The sequence below is a fragment of the Acinonyx jubatus genome, chromosome E1 (assembly GCF_027475565.1).
Source record: "Acinonyx jubatus isolate Ajub_Pintada_27869175 chromosome E1, VMU_Ajub_asm_v1.0, whole genome shotgun sequence".
In the NCBI taxonomy this organism is placed as follows: Eukaryota; Metazoa; Chordata; class Mammalia; order Carnivora; family Felidae; genus Acinonyx; species Acinonyx jubatus.
In genome coordinates this window covers 51,523,857-51,546,495 of record NC_069397.1, presented here as the reverse complement: position 1 = coordinate 51,546,495, position 22,639 = coordinate 51,523,857, and the positions used below count along the sequence as shown (strand labels likewise).

Here is a 22,639-nt window from a genome sequence, read left to right as displayed (position 1 = left end):
CTCTGGGGGGGAGGGGGGGGCGGGGTGTGGAGAATCAGCAAACCTGACTGGTTCAAATGGATTTCCACTCTTCATGTTCAAGCATTTTGGGTTTGAGGAAATCCCAAACATTTTGAGCCCTGGGCACTTTTTCCATTAATATTTTAAACTGATGTGTATGTCAGGGGAAATTTAATATGTAGGTTTCTGATTCATTTACACTTAACCCATCAAAATATTGTTCTGCAAGAGGCATTTGGTGTCCAAGAAATCTTAAGAGCCTTTTTATAAGCTTTTAAACTTCTTTTAAACGTTAAGGAGCAGAAGTTACCGTCTCCCCAGTGTAAACACGAGTGAATCCCCGGTGGTGGGAGGGGAAGGGGAGGGTAGAGGGAGGTGGAAGGAAGGCGCCCAGACACACGGACCTCAGTCCCTGAGGGACACCAGCGCGGGGCCCCCCGTGCTTCGCAAGCCCCCTCCTGGTGCTTCATGCCTCCCCCACAATCTGGGGGAACAACTGGGCCTACCTTTTTGAATCCTGAGGGCAAAGGCAAGCTCTTTCAGGGGTCCCGCTGTTGGCAGAGAAAGCTCTCGAGTGTTCTCCAGAGAAGGATACAGACTCCAAGATTTTACTTCCAGGCAAGACCCTTTTTTTTCCCCTTCAAAGAAAGTGCTCATAATGTGTCCTTTCATTTATAATTTTATGAACGTCTCAATTGAACATGTAAAGAAAGTGGAAAAATTCTAAGTTGCCGTGGATGTTTGGCATTTTTCCTCGCTCTGCTAAAATTTACTTTCACCCCCAAGCGAAATGGTTTCAGAGCCTCTCATGAAAGGGGGGGAAGGCCCGTGGGGGCAGCCGTCTGGAATCAGAGTCTTCGTGAAAGACATTTGTATTTTAATTATTCCAGTAGGATCTGCCTGGGTTTTCACCCTCTTTCACTTGGCTTTCCATGGTGAAAGTGAACGTTACATTTCGCAACGCCTGTCACTTCCGTAAACAGGCACTCTCGTATTTTATCCTGTTTTACCAACAGAAAGCGGTAAAGGCTGCCGAGCCTAGCATCCCTGGTAAAGCTTTGTTTGTTTGTGGCGTATTGTTGTTATCTTTCTGTTTTTCTAAAAATAGAGGGGAAACTTGAGACTAAAATCATCCGTGATAAAAATTTTGTTCCGTTTTTGGAATTTTTTTACGTTTACTTATTTACTTTGAAAGAGAGAGAGAGAGAGAGAGAGAAAGTAAGCGGGTACGCAAGTAGGGGAGGGGCAGAGAGAGAGAGAAAGGGAGAGAATCCCAAGCAGGCCCTATGCTGTCAGCACAGAACCAGATGCAGTGCTTGGACTCACAAACCATGAGATCATGACCTGAGCCAAAACCAAAAGCCAGACACTCAACTGACTGAGCCACCCAAGCACCCCTGGATTTTTTTTAATCCTCATAGTTTCAAGGAAATACAGAAAGCATTCATATTCAGAAAAGAAGCTGAGGAAAAATGTTAGATGGCACTTCTCTTCAGATTTATCAAATATATTATTATACAGAGGCGCTTTTTTTCTGGGTATCAGCGATATCTGTTTTTCTCCTGCCTCGTTTTAAAAAGATTCAGGCCCTCTAAAAACTGATGTTTTACAGGGTGCCTGTGTGGCTCAGTCAGTTAAGCATCCGACTTCAGCTCAGGTTCGAGCCCCGCATCGAGCCCTGTGCTGACAGCTCGGAGCCTGGAACCTGCTTCGGATTCTGCGTCTCCCTCCCTCTCTGCCCCTCCTCTGCTCATGCTCTGTCTCTCTCACTCCCAAAAATGAATATATGTTAAACAATTTTTTTAAAAACTGATGTTTTATTCCCATCAAGATATATTTTCTTCAGTTCTCTTACGTGATTTCAGGTGCAGAGACAAGATCGTGCGTATGCTGTAGGAGTTGGTGCTATTGGAGCTGGTCAAGAAATAAGGGAGGATAGAGAGGGAGCCAGGCAAATCCCTGGTCGCAAGAGTGCAGGCAGAATGCGTTTGGGGAATGCCATGCCTTACCCGTTGGCTCCAATGCCGATATAGATTCTGTGCACTCATCCTTTGCAAGGACCTTTCGAATAGAACCTCTTGAGACACACGTTTTGTACCTGATCAAATGTGTGTTGCTGTCCTTCCAGCCTCGTGGGTAAGGAGTGCCTTACCCTGTGTTGCCCGTGTTATCTGACATGGATGTCGATATTTTTGAGGAAATCAGATTTAGAAATTCTTCCAGAAGTTCCAAAAGGAACGTGGAAAACATCCTTCTGAAAAGCAGAGTAGACTTTTGGGTACCTCTCTTATTGTGAAAGTGTCTCTTTCTTCAGTAAAATTTCAAATAGCATCGTTATCATTATAGTCCCTCCAACTATGCTATAGTTTATTGCATTGTTAAATTTTTTGTGTTCTTTTGATTTTTCTTCTTTTGAGAAAAAGGTAATATAACTTGTGTACCTTCATAACTGCTTTTGCAGTTTTAAACTCTTTTGACTATTTAATTTTACAGCATCCCCCAAAGCTTGGCTGGAAGGTGTGCCTGTGACCATGACAAAATAGCAGAACCGTGACCTCCCAATATTGCATTTGTGCGACTTGACTTACGGGTTGGCAAAGGAAATTCTTGTCTAGGAAGAATAGGACTAGACATATGTTCGTCAAGTTTTTTTATTTACTTGATTTTTTAAAGTTTATTTATTTATTTTGAGAGAGACAGAAACAGTACAAGTGTTAGGGTGGAGGTGGGGGGAGAGAGGGAGAGAGAGAATTCCAAGCAGGCTCTGCGATGCCAACACAGAGCCAGATGGGGGGCTCAACCTCACAGAACTGCCCCTCCCCTGCCCACACTCTGTCTCTCTGTCTCTCTCTGTCTCAAAAATAAATAAACATGAAAACAAAACTATAAACGTCACCTCCACAAAGCATCAGATGAGCGCAATTCAAACTATGATTCTGAATTCTGGAAATATGTAAATGAACCAAATAATATGCTTCATTTTCAGTTCTTTCATGGCTCTTAGTTACCAGCAGAGGAGGGAGTCGATTTCCAATTTACTTCCAATTTTAAGAGCTTTATTTGAACGTCGAACATTGTTTTCCATTCTAGTTAGAGCTACAATCCTAAACTTCTCTTAACAGCTACAGTAGAAGACCCTTCCCCAAATTACCCTCTTTTTTATGGACCATTAAAGGAGCCGAAAACACTAATTAAATGATCATTAGCTTGAGGATGAATAATTATACTTAGATTTACATGTTGCCTCTTATGTTCAAAGAACTGCTTAGGCACAAGCTAATTAATCTACAAATGAAGAATACTCCAGCATTATTGTATAATTAGACAATCTCAGGAGGAAACAAGAGAGTTGCCAGGGGGAGGCAGACAGTTTTGCAGGGCTCCGTGGCATTTATTTTTTCGTTGCTCAGGTGAAATGGTCAGACCTGAATTCAACTGCCAACTCATGACTTCTGTTTACAAATATATTCTTTTTGTTAATTTAATTTAATTTAATTTAATTTAATTTAATTTAATTTAATTTTTAATGTTTTTATTTATTATTGAGAGACAGAGAAAGACAGAGCATGAGCACTGGAGGGGCAGAGACAGGGGGAGGCACAGAATCTGAAGCAGGCTCCAGGCTCTGAGCTGTCAGCACAGAGCCTGACGCAGGGCTTGAACTCACAAACCGTGAGATCATGACCTGAGCTGAAGTTGGATGCTTAACCGACTGAGCCACCCAGGTGCCCCTAAATATACTCTTTTTTAAAAGATTGAAGCTACCCAAATGATGAGGAATTGGAAATGAAAACACACGAATAACCCAAAATATTGCCTTTAATATGAACTTTTTGGGCTATTTTTTAAGACTTTGTTCCCCATGAACAGTGAGTCTATTTCATGATATGTGGTGAGTCTATTTCATGATATGTGGTGACTGTACATTCTTTTCTTCACCAGTGTACTCATTTGCAAAAATTATTGCTGTGTGTGTGTGTGTGTGTGTATGTGGTGGGGGTAGAGAATTGCTATTTCTTTCAAACTTTGATTTTCTGAGAGTTAAGGATTTCAGATAGCACAGATTCTAAATATATATGGAGAAAGTGACAAAATTTTGAAATGGTTTTGGGAAACAAATGTCTGTGGTCATAAAAATCATTTATTTGTATATTTATATGTTGGATGTTGGGCATCCCTTTGGTGCAATGATGAATACAGATGAAGTGGATGATATATTTATAAATTCTAGAACAAATTATTAAAAACAAGGACTATTACTAAAAGCAAGTTACTATTACTAGTAACAAATGATGGTCCTCAATGTTCTCATCTGTATGTTGGGTTGGTGGGTATGTAATATTAAAATGTTTGCCCTCAAGGTGTCTGGGTGGCTCCGTTGGTTGAGCGTCCAACTTTGGCTGAGGTCATGATCTTGCAGTTCATGAGTTCGAGCCCCACATTGGGCTCCGTGCTGACAACTCAGAGCCTGGAGCCTGCTTTGGATTCTGTGTCTACCTCTCTCTCTGCCTCTCCCCGACTTGTGCTCTCTCTCTCTGTCTCTCTCTCTCAAAGTTAACTAAACATTTAAAAACATTTTAATGATAAAATAAAATATTTGACGTCTGTGGTCAAATGGTTGTTTATCAAAGTTTCCCTGAAGCACAATTTTCTCAGCTTCGAGAAATAGAGGGGTGTAACAAGTGAATTCGGTTCGATTGTCTGGTTTTGGTTGATTTCAAATGTGCTTGTATTGAATGCTAACCCTTCTTCAATTCAGCAACTAGCTTATATATGAAAATTAAACGTTTGGGGGGGAATTTCTTCTATTCATTTTTAAACTTGTAGCTCAGCACTTATTTGTATTAAATTTTCTTTCCCTCCTTCACTCACTTGCAGTAGATTAAAGTGTTGATCTTTTCTTTTTGAAATCATAGTTTGGTAAGTGGATGTCTTTGCAAATAGTAACTTAATTTTCTCTCTGGGAGTTTGCAGTTTCCAACCTGCGGAGACAAACACAGAAACACCGTGCCACACAAGCATTCTGATATGAAATTTGGAAAACTGGGATTGTTGAAAGAGCTAGGAAGCACAGATTGCACTCCCTTTGGACAAAGGTAAACAGGAAACATGCTTTTTTATAAAGTCAGAGATTAAATGAGTTAGTAGAAGCAAGCCTAGACATCCACATAAGCCAGAGTCGAAAACTATACACTAAAATACATCTGATAGCAAAGAGAATGACCCTTTGCAAAAGCCCTCACTTTTTATTTGAATCAAGGATTCTTCGTAAGTTCAGCAACCTGCAGGATTTTAAAAAGAAAACCAAAATCCTCAGAACAGCAGGCTTCCATCCAACACTTTTGCGATTGTCAAATGACCAGATTTGAAACGGTCATCATCTCACACCTAGGGATTTTCTTTTCTTTATGTATGTTTTAATTTGTGAGGCATATCCACAGACAAAATGACTCGTGAGAAACAGAACCCTCCAGTGCTCCCAATTGGCCCTATTTCTCTATCAAGTCAAGAAGGTCAATTTTGCCTTGGGATTTTAGAGTGTCCTCAGGTAGCCCTTAAATGTACGCAGTGTTCATCTCGCAGCTATGATCACTGGTTTCTTTTGAGATATACTTAAGCTTTTCCGGAAGTTGTTCAGGAAACTGCAAAATCCTTTTCTACAAGGAAACTTTCTTCCTGGGCCTTCTTATAACTTGAGATGATGACCCCTTTGGGTCACGCAACCCATGGATCCCACTCTGTGAGTCTGTTTTATAAAGACAGTATAGTAGGTGATATCTATGAAATACATTTGGAAAGTGGGTAGGAGCTAAGATAATGTCTTTTGAGAGTCACTGGTGGCCTCTGAAATTATAATTCACAGAAAGTCACTGCTAGCCAAGATCTCTTTTGAGTGGAAACCAGAAAAGACAATATAATGGAACTCATCTCTTACGAAGCAAGTCTTGATTCTCTTGGAGTTGCTAACACTAACGTCATTGTCCTTTTTCCTCAAAGATGGAATGACACTGGTTAAAAACTAAAGGTCTATTAATTAGCATTTCAGATATGCCCTAAATCACTTGGAAGTATAACAACAATGGAACAGAAAAAGAAGAATAGTATCAACAACAGAGAAATGCTGCCTAACAGAATATTAAACCCTTTTTAATAAGGAAAGCCATAGCTAAATTTACTCATTTGCTCATGAGCCACAACTTCCCCCATAGGAAGAAGCTCTTTCTTAGCTAGTATGTTTTTTTAAGTTTTTAAAAGTTTATTTATTTATTTTGAGAGAGACACAGACAGTGCAAGTAGACGGCAGAGAGAGAGGGGGGGAAGAGATCCCAAGTAGGTTTTGTGCTGCCAGCACAGAACCCGACATGGGGCTTGAACTCACAAAACCGTGAGATTGTGACCTGAGTTGAAACCAAGAGTCGTATGCTTAACTGACTGAGCCACCCAGGCTCCCCCTTAGCTAGTATCTTCTAATGGTTTAAAAGCATAGGTTTAAAAATCCCAACTAACAAAGTGCCTGGATGGTTTAGTTGGTTAAGCATCCAACTCTTGATCTCAGTTTGGGTCATGATCTCATGGTCCGTGGGATAGAGCCCCACGTTGGGCTTAGTGCTGACAGCTTGGAGCCTTCTTGGGATTCTTGCTTTCCCTCTCTCTCTCTGCCCACCCCCACTCATGGTCTCTCTCTCTCTCTCTCTCAAAATAAATAAATAAACATTAAAAAAAAAAATCCCAACTAGCCCAGCTAGCTGTGTGAGCTTGGGACTCCTTAGGCTTCAAATCTTTCATCTGCAAAATGGGGTGCAGAAAGTACTTAACCTTGTGTAGGGTTGACCAATTGTCCCGGCCTGCCTACACCTTTCCCAGTTTTAGCACTGAAAATCCCAGGTTTCAGATAACTCCTTGGTCCTGAGCAAACCAGTACAATTGGTCACTCTATTTATGAGAAACAAATGAGAAAATGCATGTAACTTTTATGGCATCATGCCTGGCACATAACAAAAATTTAATTTATTTTACCCATGGATTGGAAGGGGTCAAATTTTATCCCTTTTTCCCCTCATACATTTTGGATGTGCTTCTGCCAAACAAGAAGGAGATATAACCTCCCACGACCAGCTGTCAGATTTGGTCAGAACCTTGCCGTGACCATGAGGGACTTGGGGCAGCATGTCATCTACCCTTGTGCAGATATTCCAAGGTAGAGTGAGGGGTATAGACGGCACAGGAATGGAACAGCTATAAGATAAGGGCATGCTGTTTTGCTTGTTTGCTTTCTCAGTGCAAGTATGATATGGATTTCACCTCAGCTCAAGTCTCCTTCCCGTGGATATTTTCATCCCTAAGTATCTTGGGTCCCAAATTTTCAACTTTTTCCCCTTCCTCGTATTCACAATAGCCAACACACATCAAACACTTGGTGTGTCACAAATCATCTTTAAGCATTTTTACACTTCTACATTAACTCATTAAAAGTAACAGCAACCATGAAGTTATGACTGATGTTCTCCCCCATTTTCTGAGGACACACAGAAAGATGGAGAAACTTGCCCTGGGTTTAAGAGTTAGTGGGTGGGAGCTGGGATGCAGATCGAGGTGGGCTGACCTCCTTCTGCCTCACTCTCCTCACCTGTAAAATGGGCTAAGAGGAACTACTCATGTAGCTCACAGGGTTGTAGAAAGAATCAAGTGATTTGGTACATTTGAAAACACACGGTCAGCTTGCAAATTTTAGGCAAATGTGCCTTCATTATTCTTCTATTACACTCTTATCTGCTCATCCTTGCTTCATAGGCATGCAAACATTTTGAGAGCTAATGAGATTATCCTAAGTGTAATCAAGGTCCCCTCTGTGATCAAGGATACAAAGACTTATTTCCATGGAAGCCACTCCTTGGGATGAAACTTAGAGTGGAGAATTGCCCTAAATTTCTCAGATCAACGATGACCCCGACTTTCCCCCCTGTTAAGTAGCACTTGTTGCCGAGACACAGAACGTGAAATGAGGTCCCTACCGTCACTATCGTGCAGTACAAAAATGGACCCTGCAGCTTTGAAGGCGGGGAAGCAGATGATGTGGCTAGGCGGGCGCTGAGTTCCCATTACGCAGACTCCCACTGCAAGCTAATTAGAATGCAGGACTGTTCCAAAGAAGCCAACCAAGCCACGGTGTCCTTAGAACACCAACTAAAAGGAGCATGACACGGGAGCTTGGGTTTGCTTTGGTTGAGAAAGCTCAGAAGAGACGGTGTGTTCACGCTGCAGATCATTCACTATCCTGCAGCCCCGGGGTGAGCACGCACCCCACAGCATCACTCTGATTAATGGAGGCCCTATATGCACACTGACATCAGTATCGGGGCTCCAGAGCGTTAGGAATCTCACCAGGTGTGGCTAGTTTATTTTCAGGTGTGGACAGGATGGTCATTAAAAACAGAGCCGGATTTGGTCTCCTACCTAAACGCAACACCTCGGCTGCCCCGCCCCTGGCAGCATTTCCACGCCTGCAGAGGCTGCCTTTTTCTTGTTGGGCATGCAAACTTTTCACTCATCAGGGGCCCAGAGGACTTTGGAAGACTCCAATGTGTCCGTATCGGTCAACTAATGGAAGCCATGTGTTTGCAGAATGGAAAAAACCTGGCATCTTAAGGATCCAGACATGTCTCATCATAAATGGGTCTAAAGCAGAGATGCTTTTTTTTTTTAGTTCTTTTTTTAGGATGTTGGCCCCCCTCCTGATTAGCTATGGATAATGCTATCCTGAATGACCCCACTCCTAAACACGAAGCACCCTTTCACCAAGGGCAAGGGAAGCAGCTAAGATTTATTGACTACATACAAGGTCCTATGCAATTTCTTAATGTAATGCTGATCACAATGGTTATATCAATGGCTACGAATTTAGTGCAGAGACCTGCGAAGAGCTCTCTATGTTGGCCAATTTACTTACCAGGTGGGGAAGTAGGTATTGTCATTCCCATTGTATGGAAGGGAACTAGTATCCTAGTCGTATGCTTTTCCTCCTATGGCACAATAAATCAGAGATATAGGAATTACAATTAATTTTATAGCCACAGAGGCTGAGATTTAGAGAGTTTGAGTAAACTTTCCAAGGACACGTGATTGGCAAATGACAGTGGAGGGATCTCAGTGTAGTGTTTAAAAGTCAGGGAGGGGGAGCCTGAGTGGCTCAGTCGGTTAAATGTCCAACTCTTGATTTCGCCTCAGGTCGTGATCTCATGGCTCATGAGTTCGAGCCCTGCATCAAGCTCTGCACTGACAGTGTGGAGCCTGCCTGGGATTCTCTCTCTCTCCCTCTCTCTCTCTCTCTCTCTGCCCCTCCCCTGTGCTCTCTCTCTCTCTCTCTCTCTCAAAAAAAATGAATAAACTAATAACAACAAAACAATATCAGTGAGGTCTGCTGTGCTTACCAGAGGATAGAATTTCTAAGGTGAGAAGGATTTGATTGCTCAACAGACAGGTACGTTGCATACTTAACATACCACTGTCGTAGCATAAGCATCAAAAGAAGGAGAGAAATTCTTGAAAGAACTTGATTATTTCATGGAAGTGCCAAGCTATCAAAGTAGTCACTTGGGAAAGGAATCCTGCAGACTCCTTTCTTACGATTTTATATTTTTGCATCTTCAGTAAAAAAAAAGATGTCAAAATCTCCATGGCTGAAAGCAATAAAGGTGTATTTTTAATTTGTATTACACATTCACTGTGGGCTGGCCAGGAGGGACAGTGGATCCCAAGACGGAGGGGGCGGGTGGTTCTGTACTACTCAGCCTTCGCTCAGGGAAGCAGGACGGTCACAAACAGCCCTGGCCTCAGTGGCAGAGGGGAGACAGCATGGGCAATTGTTCATTGGCCGTTGAAGTTAGTCTCCTGCCAGAAAACGTCTGCTCACATTCCATTGGCCCAAGCCAATCTCGTGGCTTGTATGACTTTAAGGAGGTGAAGACTGGTGGTGCTGCCATGTGTATGGAAGGAAAATACAAGCCTATTGGGGAACAGCCTGACAATCACAATTCTGCAGACAGACAGAAGATAGGTAGGTAGGTAGACAGATAATGATGGACAGAGAACAGATAGATACAAAGATAGACAGACAGTGAGATAAGGAGGACAATAATCTTTTCAGTGTTTGGGGCTCTCAAATGTCGGAATCCTTCCCAGAAGGGAGGGAGAAAAGGCTGGTCGTCCCTCCTTGGAGTTGGATAAATGCAAACAGTAAGATCCCACCATCTCCTGTTCTCCTCCAGACCCTGTGATTCTGATTCCTTGCTTTCTGCCTCCCACCTCAGTTCCAACGGATGAAGAATTGTTTTCTCACTGGAGTGGGAGCAGGACTGATGACCTCACTGACCATCTCCAAGCTGCTTTTGGGGGCAGGTTTGTATGCAACCTCGATGCCTGGGTTGTCTTCATTTCGGACCAGAGCTAAAGGGTCCTGCGGCTCTTGGTGTGAACATGGCTCCAAGCCAGTGGTTGATCTTCTGCAGGGTCACCCGGGGTTCCAAGCTTCCCTTCTTACTTCTTTCCCAGCCCTTCCTGCTGAACATCTCTTCCCACATTAGCGTCTGAATCCTGGAGCATGGGAGGAGGGGGTGACCACTTTGGGGGATGAGGGGTTCTAAAGGCCCCTTACAGTTATGAGGACAGGTGAGCCCTGGGAGTCCTCTGTGGGTCTCATTCTTCCTCACTAGCCTGTGGGGTATGACCCCTTGCTTCAGATGCATAGATTATAAAAACAGACTGCTTTCCCAAGGAGCAGCCCACAGTACCCTCACCCCAAGACAGTTACCTCACAATGCAGTTGGGCACCTAGGCTCAAGGCTCCCTTCTTTTGCACTGTATCACTGGCTCTTACCAGCTTCATCCTTCTTAGAGATAAAAGGCTGTGTCTGAAAGGTCAGTTCTGATGGTCCTGGGCCCTTTCATGAAAGTCATCTGAATTGCTCATTTCTTTATCCCTCTCCTCCTATGGCCTGGTTTCGCTCTGACATAGCTCCCAAAGGAATCACTTTGACATTTCGTCAAAAATTGGTTGCAAACTGAGCTCTTTTCAAAAGTAAGGTCTTATTAAAAAAAAAAAAAATACTTCCTTCTTTTTCTTTTGTGGTTCATTAGCATCTTCTATTTTTTTTTTTTTTCTTTTTCTCTGTCTCTTTCTACTGGAAACCAGAAGTATTTCACCCTGGCTTGCCAAATGATTTTTATCTCAGTAGAAAAAGAACTTGCTATTTCCTGAAAATCTACCACCATCACGACCACCACTACCCCCCTTTTGAAAATACATTTTGTGCTGGGAATCAAAGTCAGGTAACTTGATAAGGAGTTAATGAAAACAAATTAATTCTGTCTGCATTGAAAAGAGAGACAGCTTGGCCTCACAGAGTTATCTTATTTGCTTCCCGAAGTTGGCACTTTCTCGATGTAACACTGTTGAAAACTCTAGGTAGTTGGGGGAAATAAACAAGGGCACACAATTTTCCCACTGGAGTAAGGTGATTATGTGTGTGTAAATTATTCAGATAATTTTTGAGGGGTTGTGGGAGAAATTTCATTCCAACACATCTGGCTAATTGCATCTAAATTGTCATTTTGACCCTCCGTTATGTGGACAATTTGCATTAAATCCTGGGATACAGAATACGAATTCTAAATAGCGTTTGTGTGACAGCTGTAAAAACAGTATTTTAATCATCCGAGGTCTCTCCTTCTGGAATGGGATTGTATAACTGTAGGAGAGGTGTCATGACCCTTACTCCCTCCTCCCCTTTCTAAGCCCTGTGCTCCCAAGGATAGAACATGCTCACTTTATAATCATTCTGGACTTGAAGGAAGACTTCCCAGTTTGAGGAAATATGTATCATTCAAAGCTGGCAGCTTTTATATTCTTGTAGAGTCACTGAAAAAAAATGTCGCCCTAAAAATGACATCACAAGGGGGTAGTCTAGGGGACAAGAGTCTACATTTTATATCCAGTCATGCATTCTTATGTAGCTACCAGAAGAACGGTAGCAATGTATTGGAGATCATTGTTATATGCAGTATTGTGGGGAGTGGGGGCCAGGGTCTGGGCTTGCCAGTGTCATTGTTTGGGGGTTTGTCCATTCTCTTGACTTCCAAAGATGATCAAATCAAAGTAGAGAGGATCAGAGGCTAATAAATGTAGGCATCCTAGGAGCCTTGTGTGGCTTTCTCTGGCCCAAAATAATTACATATCAGGATTCCCTTCTTTTTCTTCCTCCTCCATTAGCAGGTCCTTCTAACTGACAGAAAGTACGTGATGTTAGAATCGGACAGTACAGGGGTCACGGGGGGAGAAGTTGGAGCTGTGTCTGATGTCACTCCAACTCTTGGTCCAATGAATTTTCTTTTCCTTGTAGGGACCTCAAATGAAGCTATCCTTTTCTCTTTATCAGTTGAAAGAATTTTCTAAAACTCAACTAGAGATTTAAGGGTCTCACAGACTGAGGTGAAAATCCTAGGCTAAAGCTTAAATATTTACAGAAATGTCTAAGGTGGACATTTCATACCCATCAGGCTTGAAGGTTGCTTTCTAGATCATTTTGCTTCTTTCTGGATCTTATTCCAAAAGGTGAAGCGAGGGGCGCTCCATATCTTTATGATCTCAACCAAGACATTATATAAATCATTCCACCTCTTTTTAGGGTCCCCTTCTTGTACTGGGTAGCCTTTAGACAGGATGTTCATAAACTGCTTCAGCAGAAACCGCCTGAACCTTCCTCTAGTGCTGGATGTTTCAGTGAGGTGACTGGGAAGAGGGATGGGTCTGTGGTCTGATCCTAAAATCTAACAGCCAGCAACAGTTATTTGCCTCAGGATTTTGGGGTTTGAGATGTTTGGCTGTTGGTTGAAGATGACAGAAAGGGAGAAACCCAGTAGACGGAAGGGAAGATGCTAGCAATGCCAATGGAATTCAGATGGGGGGGGGTGGTGGCAAGGACTCTAACATCCTCCAAATAAGGCTCCATTCAAGTAATTGGGCATTTGTGCCTTGAGTTTCTGGATTCCATTCTCAATATGCATGCTGAGTCATTCCATTTTCTTCCTAGGGCTTTTCAGTTTGCCTTCCAGGATTACAAATTGATATTATCTGCTAAGGCAGACCCAGGCTTGTTAGTATCAGAGCTATTTAAAGTTGAGAATGGCCAGGAGATCCTGGGGAAAGTGCAATAGAGAATTATGGAAACATCAATTTAGGTAATCTAAATCAAAATCCTCCTTGTCCCAAGTATCTGGTTATCTATTTCTTTCTCTTTTTTTTTCTTTTTTTCTGAGTTATCAATGAGTCAGAAAACCAGCACTGCCTTTTGATGATATGGCTTAGCCTACAAACAATCAAAGTAGACTCCTATATTCCCTTTACATATACTATCACAACATAGTTTCTTGTGGCCTCGTTATTAGGGCTTTCTCTTAATTTCAGCCAGTTTTCATAGTAAGTAGGGATTCAGGGAAATGATATAGGAAGTTTAGGATAAGACATTAAGAGAACTTGAACTTGAGTTTCTGATTCACTACTAATAACTTGTATGATCTCAGCAAGCCATTTAACTTGTCTGAGGGTCAGAGATCTCCAGTGGAAACTAGACTAAGATGCTACTACCAAATATGTAGGAAAACCAATGAGAGGGGCCACCGATGGCTATTGTCTCTGTGTCACTCGTGCACAGTTCTTTTTATTAACCTTTTATTGTAAAAGACTTAACCACACTCGCACCAGTACATTTAGGTGAGGAGCTATGATTATTTAAAGGCAATTGTAAACCACAGGTAGTTTAAAGATGAGACAGGGATGCCATATCTATGGCAATCTTTCTCTTTCCAGGCTGTTCTGGGGCACTCTTGTGATTTTATTCCTTTGGGTTCATAAAGTTTTCCCTCAGGAGTCTTTGGCAGGCTGCCTGTATTGGTTTTCTATTGCTGTCATAATAAGTTACCCTAAACTTTGTGGTTTAAAAGAACACAAATCAATACCTCATAGTTTCTGTAGGTTGCCCATCCAACATGGGTCTCACTCACCAGGCTGACATCAAGGTGTCGGCAGGACTGTTTTCCTCACCAGAGGCTCTGGGGGAGAGTCCCTTTCAGCTTCATGCAGTTGTTGATGAACTTGGTTTCTCGGGGTTGCAGGACTGAGGCCCCTGTTTCCTTGCTGGCTGTCGGCAGGGCGTGGCCAGCTGTCCTGGGCTCCCAGCTTCCTTCCTCCTTCTTCAAAGTCAGCAACAGCAAGACAAGTCAAAATTTAAGTTTTGGCCTCCCCTTTGGCCTCCTTGTGCTGGATAATCCAGGATCGTCTCCCTACCGTAAGGTCAGATGATTAGTAACTTTAATTTTCTCTGAACATTAACACAACAATACCTAAATTAAATGTTTGAATAACCAAGGGCTGGAAATCATGGGGTGAGGAGAAGCATCAGATTCTAAAGAGTTGTCCTACAGGTAACATACTTATTATCAGTTATCAGTACCTTTAGGAAATTAGCCTAATAGGTGGGTTTCCAGCATTGCTGCCAGCTAAAAGGAGTAGGATGATTTTTTTTTTTTTTAAGGCTAAATGGGACATTACATGGGAGATTACTTCAGTGTTTAGGTTCAAGGGTTAGAAACTTTTGGCAGGGAGTATATGAGGGCAGTGAAGATCTAAGCTAGGTAGTAGAGACAGAGAAAGGCTCACTTATTGGAAAAAATAAAATAATAAAATAAAATAAAATAAAATAAAATAAAATAAAATAAAATAAAATAAAATAAAATAAATAGAGATGACCAAGGGGGAAAATCATTTACTTAACACTATGCTGCTGTGTTTGAGATTGAGATGTATCTACTGATTTGTAACTAATACAATATCTAGAAATATACAGCATGCTCACTGGAAATATAGCTTTGAAAATAAATGGAAAAAATATTCAAATATGTTAAAAAAGATTTGAGAAAATATTTGAAGAGATTTGCTTGAGCTGGGTATGGAAGAAATCCTCCCTTCTCCCTTTCACCCTCCTTAGATTTTATAATTGTGCCCAATTTCTATTTAATGTACTCTTTGTCACTATGTAAGTAGTTTTACAGAGATACATGCATAATGTTTAAATAAAATATATATGCTATATCAAAATATCTTCAGGAAGTAAGGCTCCACTGCCTTGTTTGGTGACATTATGTATATATACTGTATATACATTCTATTTGTCCATGAGTATTAGTATGGAGATGATAGATAGATAGATAGATATGGATAAATGTAGAAATTGATGTAAGTATGTTATCATTATACAGGCATAAATACAAGACCTCACATTCTCAAATAAAACCAATTGCAATACCACATTAAAAAAAACAAAACAAAACAAGCCTATAGCAAGTTTCATTTTCACCCAGATTCCATTATTCCATGACCCTTTCTCTTTTAATCTGCCTTGGAGTAGATGTAGATCTCATTCAAATATCCAGAGTCATTCCCGTTACAAGTCCTTTCCAGGACAATGGGAAATATATTCAATTTACGTGTTCATTTTGTGGTCATCAAGGTTTCCTGTCCGTGGTCCTTCTGTGAATTCCCTTTGGGCTTAGTTTGGCCCATGCTTCTAGAAGTGACCGGAAGACACACATGCACAGAGTTTGACCCACCCACAGTACCTGGGGTTTTTCAAATCATACATCTGTCTGGGTCAAGCTGACTATTGTCCGGTGTTCAGGTCCTTGACTGGAAGTAACAAGACTAAGGGAGAAAAGAAATCATATCCTGTCAATAAGCGCTGAAAATATTTAGTGTGGCAAGCTCTGTGTTTTCTTTCTTATGAAAAGCTGATTAATATTCAGTGGTTGAAGGTTAATACCCCATTCATTTTATTCACTTTACATCCTGCACACAGCAGTGACTGTTCCAATTTCAACTCCTAATTCATACAAATCTGGTTCCAATCAGGAGATTAGTAACTTACTGCCTAAGCAGAAACAAATCACACAATTGCTAAGCTTATCTTTCTACCCATGCACAGACATGTACATGTGCTTGAAATGGACTCATTCATGGGCAGATGCAAATGCATACAGACCAGCAAAGTCCAATCAAGGTGGATATATCTAGAAAATTTTATTTGCTTGTGCAGGCATGTGATAAGAACAGATAGATGAAACGGACCCCAGAAAGCGTTGTCTAAATAAACTCGTATGTGCAACAGTTTTCAACCTTACTCAATATTTGTGTCTTTGCAAAGTTTTCTATATCACAAATATTCCTGTGCTGAATCATATTTTCAAAGTATTAGGATGAGACATTATTAAAAGATTCTTTATACTATGTCCTTTCATAGAATATGGTATTATTTTGTAAATTATCTACAACCACTCAATCTATTTGTTTATAAATTCATTTTTATATTTGAGAAGTTTTCGTAAAGTTGGACAGATCACTTTTTTTTTTTAAGAAGACAAAATTGCTACAGGAAGGATAAACTTGAGAGTAGTGATAATGAAGGTTTTTCTGATCCTATGAGTAAAGCTTCAAAACAGGTCACCAAAGTAGGGAGGGCATTTGCATTTTCTGATGACCTTTTGAAATCGTATCTCATTTGTCTAGAAAGGATTAAGGAGGGACCTGCAGGGGTCTGTCTTAGGGCTCCTTCCAGGTTAGTGAGCCTGTGATTGGGAGAGATCTGTCTGTAGTCACTGTAGGAAAGGTAAGTTTAGGTGGACATCTGTATTCAGGGTAGGAAGGAGAGGAAGGCAGGTACGTCAAGATGTTGCATTTTTGGATGATGGCACACAACAGTTGACCTAAAGAATTCATCATCTAGGGGCATCTGGGTGGCTCAGTCGGTTAAGTGTCCAACTTGGTTTTCACCTCGGGTCATGAACTTGTGGTTTGTGAATTTATGCCCCGCATCAGGCTCTGTGCTGATGGTAAAGAGCTTGCTTGGGATTCTCTCCCTCTTTCTCTGCCCCTAAGCCGCTTGCTTTCTCTGTCTCTCTCTCAAAATAAGTAAATTTTTAAAGATTAAAAAAAAGGAATTAATCATCCCAGTGATTGGCAATCTAACGGTGAGAATAACTGGTACTAAGGTTTTTTTTTTCTTTTAAAAAATTTTTTTAAAAATATTTATTTATTTTTGGGAGACAGAGACACAGAGTGCAAGCAGGGGAGGGGCAGAGAGAGAGGGAGACACAGAATCTGAAGCAGGCTCCCGGCTCCCAGCTGTCAGCACAGAGCCTGATGCAAGACTTGAACCCACGAAGTGCTGGATCATGACCTGGGCCAAAGTCGGATGCCCAGCCGACTCAGCCACCCAGACGCCCCATACTTTTTTTTTTTTTTAGTAAGTTTTTTATTGTTGTTGTTGTTTTGTATTTCTTTCTGCTTTCACAACATGTTGTGTTGCTTAAAAAAAAAAATGATTCAATGGGATGAAGAAGAAAGTCTTGGTATTAAAGACTAAATGCCTTATTTGAGGGCCTCAATTCTGGTTATAGTTTTTTCCTAAAAAGATATTTCCTAAAGCCTTGCAGAGCTAGGAATCAATGAGAGACTCTTCCAGCTTATCTGAAAGCCTGAATCTCATCTATCACCTACAGACTTCTATGATTCTATCCTTTTTTCCTTTCCTCTTTGACCCTTATATTAGGAAAAAAAAGGCAAAATACAGAATTTTGGGCTAAAAACATGCCACAAACAAATAAACGATTCTGTCTTAGAATCCTGTCTCTTCCACTTACCAGCCTGGATGGTCTTGGCCTCTTCAAACATCCAAATCTGGGCTCAAGATGAAAAATTGCAGGAGATAAAGATGATGACAAGCATATCATGGGCCCTCGGTGGTGGCGATCACCACGGCTTTGCTGTGAGGGCTATGTGGTCTATATCTGAGGAAGCATTTGGAAATTGGTACATTGCAGAGAAAATTATGCATCCTTATTATTTCTCCGTGTAGTTATATTTCAAATGGCCTGAATGGCTTTCATCCGCCCTGTGTCTGTCTACTTTCCAGACAAATTCCAGCTCTGGTCAGTGACCATCTGTGTTCTCTTTGAATCGTAGGGAAACACAACCCCTCAACTCTTGAGCTAAGTCAAACATCTTCTAGCTGTTGCTGAAGCCCTGGGTCGGCAACGGCCCGAGGAACTGGGGAAGTTTCTATCAGTGAGGACTGTATTTCTAAAAAAATTTACGATGTCCTTGTCAAAAATGTTTGAGGGACGCCTGGGTGGCTCAGTCGGTTGATCGTCTGACTTCCGCTCAGGTCATGATCTCGCGGTTCGTGGGTTCGAGACCCGCGTCGGGCTCTGTGCTGACAGCTCAGAGCCTGGAGCCTGCTCCGGATTCTGTGTCTCCCTCTCTCTCTGTTCTTCCCCCACGCACACTCTTTCTGTCTCTCTCTCTCTCAAAAATAAGTACACATTAAAAAGAAGTTTTTTAAAAACTTTTTTTTAATGTTTGAGAATATGGAAGTCCAGATCCCAGATTAACGTCCCTGGAAACCAGATGTCATCCTTACTCGGGGAAGAACTTGGAGTCTCAGGTGGGACTTTTCTAACCACCTGGCCTATGTCATCCTTTTAAATTGTGGCAACATACACATAACATAGAACTTACCTTGTGAGCCACCTCTAAGTGTAGGGTTCAGTGGCACAAGTACATTCACATTGTTGTGCGGGATCACTGCCATCCTTCTCCAGAACTCCTTCCTCTTACAAAATGGAAACTCTGTCCCCATTAAACACCAACTTTCCATTTCATCCTTCTCCCCGACCCTGGCGGCCTCCATTCTACCTCCCGTCTCTATGAATTTACCGACTCTTGCTACCTCCTATCAATAGAATTGTACCTATGTGTCCTTTTATGACTGGCTTGTTCCACTTAGCATCATGTCCTCAAGGTTCACCCATGTGGTAGGTGCCTTTTCGTGCCAGGAGAGTGGGAGTGATGTCCCTCGAGGACATCTGGGGGGTGTCAAGGATCCAGCATGTTTAGAGTCTCTGCGAGGTCACTGGGTACTGACAGGAACCCAGGGGGGTGATAGCAACATTAGCTTCACTCCTTATTGGTGATGATAAACCACCCTTAGCAGCTCCAGACTTGCAGGGCTTCTGAAGAGAATTCTAGAAGACACGGACGGGATCCTGACAGAAAAGCCCACACCCTCAGCGATTCGGAGGTGGCGATCCCTTTGGGGAGACTTGGAGGCTGTGTCGTAATGGGGTTTCTCACTGCTTAGCACTTAGCACTCTCTTTTTATTTCGCAGATGCCATCAGGAGGGACTCTGGCTTGTGGAAATACTATGTTCTCTTCCTGCCTTCGGGTGACTGTACAAACTTAAAAAAAAAAAAAAAAAAAAAAAAAAAAAAAAAAGCCCAGGCTGCAGCTCCACACAGGGTGTCTAGCCAAAATGCAAAGTTTTACCACAGCACACAAGTAGACAGTGTTTTTCAAGTGCGGGAACCGAGTGAGGTGCCTTTCAGCACCTTTGCCGGCACCTTCTTTAAAAATGATTTAAATTGGAGGCAATAGCATCGAACGCTGAACATCTGACATTCAGACAAGACTTAACGAATCATACACTTTAACATCAGTCTCCTCCAGCCACTTCACTTGGAGTCCATGGTGGTTGTTTCTCCCCCCCCCACAAAAACATTTGTTCTGCAGACCATTTGCTGGTTAGAGTGTCCTGGGCAACTCTTCATTCATGGCAGGGAGAGCTGGTCCAAGAGAGACTGCAAACCTGAGCTCCTCCCGTGTCCAGTCTCTCCAGCTCTGGACTTCAGACTCAAGAGACAACAGTGGTCCTTCGGAACCCGACTTAGAACCACCTCGGTCTCTCCCCAGCGCGGTCTACTGCAGAGTATTTAAGCTGCGCGACCAAATGTCCCCAACCTACAACAGCCAGTGCTGTCATTTGACTGATTTGAATCAAACTAACAAAAAAGCTATGACTCTGTGGATCGGAAAATACCAGTGTTAGGGGGAAAAGACAACAATTCTGATATTCAGGTTGGAGCAAATCATTATCTTCAGTGTTGTTATTTAATCCTCTCCCCGTGGGGGTGACAGTATGTCTCATAGCTTGCCTGACAACTGCTAAGGACACAGGCAGCGTGGTCAAGGCTGCCCAGCTTCACCAAGGACCATACGCTATTGTCTCACACACCTTTTGGACGGGCTACCAATTCAATGCCATTGGCAGAGAAAGTGGGAAGGGGGGGCATTCCCTCGGGGCTGCAACGTATGCAAACAATTTAATCTTCCAATCCAATCCTTAATGTAAATGTTTAATATAAACCTGATGTTAACACGATGTGCATGAATTTACTGGCCGGCAAAGCTGGGATTTACATCATTCTGAAAATCAGATGTTCTTTGCAGCAGGGATTGGGAAAACCTTTAAATATGGCAAGGTTTTCCCTCTGAATGGCAGGTGCATCCCTAACGCGCACAGGCCCAGGGCTCCCCCGGGGGACCGGGTGTTCACAGATGCCAGATCCCGTGTGCAAGTTAAAAGATCCTCAGCTGTTGCTTTGTATACCTCCCTGTGAATGGCAGGTTACATTCTAGACCGGTCACTGGCAAACTAAGGTCTAGGGGCCAAATCAGGCCCACAGATTGTTTGTCTTTTTAACAACTTTCATGAAATATAATTGATATACAAGAAATAGCACATATGTAATGTATACAATTTGGTGAGTTTGGACATAAGCACACACCTGCGAAACTGTCACTACAATCAAAGTGATAGACGCATCCATCACCCCCAAAAGTTTCCTTGTGTCCCATTGGGTTTTTTTTTTGTTGTTTTGGTTTTGTTCTGTTTCGTTTTGTTTTTGTACTTTGGGGTGAAGAACACTTAATGTGAGATCTACCCTCTTAACACATTTTTAGGGGAAGGCATTTAATGGAAATAAGTTTTGGTTATGGAAGAAGAGTACCTTCTAGGGATCTTCTGTAGAACACAGTGTCTGTCATTAACAATACTGAATTGCCCACTGCCTGTTTTTGCATGGTACACAAGCTAAGAAAGGGTTAAAGGGTTGAAAAGAATAGAGAAAAGGGAAGGGGTACCTGGGTGGCTCCATCTGTTAAGCTTTTGACTTCGGCTCAGGTCATGATCTCACAGTTTGTGGGTTCAAGCCCCAGGTCGGGCTCTGTGCTGGCAGCTCAGAGCCTGGAGACTGCTTGGGATTCGGATTTCGTGTCTCCCTTTCTCTCTACCCCTCCCCACTCATGTTCTATCTCTCTCTCAAAAATAAATAAGCATTTAAAAAAATTTTTAAACAAAGGGAAATAGCATTTTATGACGTGAAAAATCTATGAAATTCAAACTCTGGTCTCCATGAAGTTTCATCGGAACACAGCCATGCTCGTTCAATTATGTGGGGTCTGTGGCTGTCTTTTCAACATAGTCGTAGAGTTGCGTAGTTGTGGTGGTGACTCTATGGCACAGAGAGGCTAAAATATGTACTCTTTGGCTCTTCGTGGAAGAAGTTTGCGGTCCCCTGCTCAATGCAGTCTGCATAGTGATAATGACAATGGTGGCTAGCAATTATTGATGGCTTCTTTACATTGTGCCCACTGGATGCATACTGCCTGCCCCTTCAGCACACGGTGTGCAGTATGTTAATTTCCACATAAACAATTATATTTGCTAAGTGTTTGTGGGTTTGTCATCCTTATGGACCTTACCTTTGTTTACTTCTACGCCTCCAGATTTGGACTTTTCAAAATGTTAACAATTATCAGGAAGAAATAAAAATAGTAATAGTTTTGTTTTTTTGTTTTTTTTTTTTTTTTACTCCTTCAAATTTTGCCATTGCTCCAGATATTTGATGCTGGGTAAATTAGGTATTAAACAAAACTGGCTACTCATCAGTATGACCAGGGGAAACTTAGAAGATGCCTGTACTTCATGAAGCAGGGTCTGAGGATGGAACCCAGAACTTTTGTTTGTTTGGTTTTCATTTTTAGGCTTTACCAGTGATGCTTAGATTCAGCCTGATTTGGGAAAAAACGGCCAAGATTATTATTTTATTGTACACCCTTCAGAAGGATAAAGCCTGTATTGTGAATACCACCTGATTGGGAACTCTTTGAGAGTAAAACTCATGTCCCTATTTTCTTAATCTCTGGCCTCCCGAGCCCCAAATTCCCCCACCTCCACCCCCCCCCCGCCCCATGCCCGCCACTGCCACAAGGGTAATGAGATAGGACTTTGCACATAGGAGGTGCCCAAACGTGGTTACTTGACTGACTAGATAGCACTGTTCCTGATAATAAGTGTTGACTTCCTCCCCCTGCTTGGGAAAGAACTTATATGACAATAAAACAGTACCCATGGAACACTGAATGCTTACATGAAAATATTTAGGGCAGTCTGGGACTGGCCCAGGTTACAGCTTTTGTTCCTGACCAAATTTTCACAAAGGAGTCAGACTGACCCTCACTGAGACTGAAAATTCCTATCTGGCCTTAATGTAACCTCCTAGAAAGGTGAGGAGTCATTATCAGCAGATTTAATATCTGTAGTTTTATGTTGGGATCCTAATTTTTTTCCTCCAAGCTTTTAGGATTAATATCCCTAGTTTATAGGCTGCATGGAAACGTCTCTTTGGCCCCTGCGA

General features: G+C 42.1%; 1 long non-coding RNA gene across 1 annotated transcript; it reads left to right on the top strand.

Moving 5' to 3' along the window:
* Nucleotides 1–3,973: 3,973 nt before the first annotated feature.
* Nucleotides 3,974–22,118, top strand: LOC113596071 (uncharacterized). Its single transcript, XR_003416766.2, has 3 exons — nucleotides 3,974–5,096; nucleotides 10,308–10,395; nucleotides 19,273–22,118. It is a non-coding gene; the product is annotated as an uncharacterized LOC113596071 (long non-coding RNA).
* The last annotated feature ends 521 nt before the right edge of the window (nucleotides 22,119–22,639 follow it).